Here is a 5,010-nt window from a genome sequence, read left to right on the forward strand (position 1 = left end):
CTCTGTACTGAAAATGCCTCACTTACTATCATGGCTCTATGAAACAATAGCTGTGAGGCCTTGGGCATATTATTTAATGTTTCGTGAACTTCAGTTCCCTATATGTGAATTATGTTGTCTCTCAGGGCTCTTCAACAAGCATTCATTAAATATGCTCTATAGAAGTGGTGAGTACGGTTCCTTTCACTGTGTGTAATTCAAAAAAAAATGTTGACTGGGAAATGAAAGTACTTCAGCTCTGTCTGTACTTCCTTTAAAGTTTCAGTAAATACAATGCTAAAATGAAGAACAACACAAAAGAGCATGCAATTAAATTGCAATGACAAAGGCTTAAGTTCAAAACCAAACAAAATTGAACTTTGCTCATCTCTCTGGAATAACAGTATACAACCAAAGATTTACTGGCTATATTGTCCTTTATCATTCAGACCAGCCTTGGCTTCCGGAACGGTATGCTTTCTTGTTTAAAACAATACTGACTACATATTCATAAAGGCGTCGGGTGCTTTTATTACATTGCAAGCAAATTGTTGACATTCGTAGGGAGTGTCAACATTAACAGCAAAACTTGAAATAATAGGAGGCTCAATTCAACGTCATCACCAGAGCCACTTCATGTCACATTCAGACATAAAGGTGCCAAAAGAATAAGGAACATTTAATGACTTCCCAATTCCTAATTTAATGTGTTTTACCTGTCAATTTCTATAAAATCAATTTCCCATCTCTCGCTGCTGAACATAGTTTTAGTGAGAATTAGCCAATAAAAATGCACACGTAAGAGGGAACTTTTCACTCTATTCAAGTAACTGCACTTCATTCACAGTGTCAAAGTACTCAGCTGTTTGATTTCCAAACTGAGGCAAATGCCAAGTCACTATTCAAAAGACAACATTGAAATGTGCTGTTCACAAAAGAACAAGAAAAAGAAAAAAAGAAAAAGAAACGTGCTGTTCTTTCCAAAGGAGAGTCTGATGCTGATATAGCTGGGGACTCTAACACAAAACAAACTGAAAATCTGAAACCTAGAGTTTAGTTGTATCTGTTCTTCAGACCTTATCACTGGTGATATATTTTGCTTAATCTGTGAATGTCTGGGACAGAACCTTAAACTTATTTTAAAGGGTCAGTGTGAGAAATCAAGACAAAAGGCCCATTTTCAAGGTGAGAATCTCACTGCATGCCATCCTCCAATTGACAGCAAAATTGGCCCTGTGTCTTGGTACTCCCTAACTGCAGCCTTACAATGTATATATGGCCCTAATTTACATGTCTTTCAAACATCTTTTGGCAAATGTCCTGTATTTTTACAAACAAAATCTGGAGACACAGAAAGAGAATATAAAAATGGCGGTGCTATTTGTATTGGTGAATCTAGCCTGTCAGTGAGTAGGGTGTGCCCCTCTATGTGTCTCTCCTCTACTCTTTGAGTGCCACCATTTCCTCTCCTATACTGTCACATACCTCACAGTTTGATTCCCCCCACCCCAAAATTCAACTCTGACTATGTCACATGTTGTTTGATATCCTTCACGGGTTCTCTGCAATTTCCAATATAACATCTAGATTCTACCATAGTCTACAAAGACTTTCACAACTTGACCTTTGTTTACCTTTCTAACATATCTCCCTCTCTCTTGCCTTTCACTATCAGTTTAGCCAAACCGCCTTACTGCCTGTGGCCTCTTGTGGCCTTCAGTACGTCAATGGAAGTTATTTTCCTGGTAATTTGCTTGTCTATGAAAAACAACATGCAGTCATATAAAATGCAGGTGTTCCTCTCTATTCTTCCTCAGTTCTTAGTCAGCACTTCCCCATAGTTGTCACCGCTTTTATAATTGCAAATTATATAAAATTGTATAATGTTTCTAGTTGTCTTTCCCACTCTATGCTAGTAGTCAGGGACCCTGCTTTATATATTTCTATATTTTCTGGGGCTTATTTTTCAGTGTCTGGCTCACAGAAGTTGCTTAACAACTGTTGGCCTAGCTGGTGGAATGAAAGGAAGAAGAACATTAGATGACTCGGGGGCACACACTCTTTTCAACTGTCTAATAGGCTTTAAAGTAAAAACAATGTGAGTGCTCTAGTCACAGGTCCTTACGTAGGGCACACCTCACACATCCCCTCCAACCCTTTTGGTATCTCAGCTTTTGGAATGCAGTCTCTGACATGCTGTAAATATTTCAACGTTTCATAGGCCTCCTGATTATATTCTCATGGCTATATCAATTTCCTGTTGTAGTTTTATCCTAAGACCTTGTCCTTTTCGCTAGTATGGACCCCTCTACCAAATCTCTGCTTGATGTTATCATGTAACCATTTTGACCTCTGGATAACCGATTTCCTTGTCTAGGTTTGTTATTACTTTACATGTAATGATGTATTAAAATTCAGTAAACCAACCATAAACCTTTGAATACGGTCACAAGTAGCATACCCATTAACCAGATCTTATAGAGAAAGGGCAAGGAGGCATAAAGGGGCTGCTATTCAGCAATACCATTCCATATGCTATGTAATGATGCTCCTCTCATAACATTCCTTACTGTACTGAAACCCCATAATGAAGTGCTTGGTGAAGAAGAAGTATTTGGATTGTAAAGAGAGACTTTTGCCCAGTGTGGTGGCTGACTCCTGTGATCCTAGCAACCAGGGAGGGAGAGTCAAAGGGAATATTTTCTTCAAGTTAAGGGCTAGTCTAAGTTACAGTGTAAGACCTTGCCTCAAGAGAAAGAGAGACAGGGGAGGAGAAAGAAGACGGGGGTGGGGGTGGGGGGGAGGAGAGAGGGAGGGAGGGAGGATAGAGGAGAAGAGCTACATGGGCCTCCCTCTTCCTTAGGATATCTTTTTTTTACATGTAAGATTATTGTATTTAAGAGGCCTACAAGAACTGAGCTACAACCTGACCTCCAAATAAAGTCATTTATCAAAAGAATATATAATGGACACAAGGACAATGAATCGACTCTGGCATGTTGTGTCCCACATTCACCTTCCTATAAAACCCTTAAGACTTTTTATTTTGAGAAAGACTTAAGATGTAGAGAATGCATACCTCATTTTCTCTGGGTCTGGATTTCAACCAAACAAGCATGACTCCATACAAATTTGATGGGTTATATGTCTTTTAAGAAAGAACCAGTTATTCTCTCTTATGGGTGAATTTATATATTAGGTTGGGAGTATAACACAGTGGAGGAGCTGTAGCACAGCACTTGCAAGTTACTGGGTATAATCCATAGCACCACAGAAAATAAACAGAGGGATGTATTATGAAATAAATTTCACATATGTCCCGCCTTTTAATATATATATATATATATATATATATACATATATGTGCATGCACACACACACACGTGTGTGTATGTGTGTGTATGTGTGTCTGTGTGTGGGTGTGTCTGTGTGTGTGTGCATGAGTATTAGATCTCCCTCCTTAGGCTAAATGTAAATAAGTCATTTTTCTGTACTAATTTCTGCCTTCTGATCTTTTTGTTGGAATACATGGAAGTTAAGGTGCTAGATAAGGATGAAATGTGTTACATTGCTATTAAACTGAATTTCAGGTCAATTTCTGTGCCTTCATTCACCAGATGGTGTTTTCCATGAACTTTATTAGGGTTGATAAGGCCAAATTTTTCTCCTTTAAGAGATCCTAGAATTCTATAAAGATACACTATCATCCTGGTACTAATCACAATTTCTATTAAAAATGTGCTTAAATATCCTCAGGAGTAAGTTCCATCTGCTATAAAACAGCTGTTGACCTTTAGACATAATTCTTCAATACAGGTCTTTCAACTGCTACTGACCCCCAAGAAGGTATCAAATAATAGTTTGCTTTATTGAATAATAATTTGCAATATGCTTTAAAGGTCTCCTTTTCCTCTTGGGCCATTGTTGTCTTAGTGATTTTGAAGCCTTCCACCTGTTACATTTTTATAATCCCCCATCACCTTAATCTTCTTTTGCAAGATTTAGTATATGACAAAAAATAGCACATTATCAATCCCTTTCCCTCTAACATAAACAGCAATTCCCCCTCTGCAAAGAATGCCATCAATTTTAGCAAATGTGTATCTCTAATTTCACCTTAATGGGGAGGAAGAGGGAAAGGAATGATTTATAAAATGTGATGGAATCTTGTTTGCATGACACAAATAAGTGAAATATTCCTTTAAACACAAATTATTAAAGATTTCTGGTGATTTTCAAACTACACAAAGACACAACCCCAGATTTTTCATGTTTGATGATGAGTTCCTTATATAGAGTGGTCATCAAAACTTCCTATTGTGAAGGAAGATATACAATGCCACTTTTTTTCCAAGACAGGAGAATAAAGTTTGGTGATAAAGAATTTAGAATTCAGTAATGATTATCCATGACTTGGCAACAGTTAACTTCTTAGCAGAAAAAAAATGTGATCAAGGGAGAACACAACTGAAAATTAAGGGCAAAATTGTTTCTAACTTCACACACACATACACACGCGCGCGCGCGCACGCGCGCCAGGAAATTGAAAATATACTACTTGTAACTTTAACAAGAAACAGAATTTTAACAATGTTCAATGAATTAAAGGCAAAAAGAAGACACAAGAAAGTAGAAATGTATGGAAGTGGCATAAAACAAGAGATGAAGAAATAATGATGTAGAAATAGTATCATAACATAATAAGTTAAAATGGGCTGAAATGATTGGGTATATATTAAAACTACTTATAGGGTTTCTATTTAAAAGAGAGATAGGGTATTCAAATAGGTAATGATTTTGTGATGAGGACATTTGATTATCTATCTACTACCCCTTCCAATATTCAAATTTTCCAATATTGCATGCAAGAAATATTGTAAAAGATTAGAAGGACATATATGGTGCCTAGTCATAGAGATATAGTCCAAGGGCCATCTATACTCATTCATCTTTCTTTGGAACTATAAGAGTAGACTTAGAAGAAATATTACCCCTACACTAGCACTATTGTTAGAATATTCAATATCTAAA

Source organism: Rattus rattus, chromosome X, assembly GCF_011064425.1.
Source record: "Rattus rattus isolate New Zealand chromosome X, Rrattus_CSIRO_v1, whole genome shotgun sequence".
Taxonomy (NCBI): Eukaryota; Metazoa; Chordata; class Mammalia; order Rodentia; family Muridae; genus Rattus; species Rattus rattus.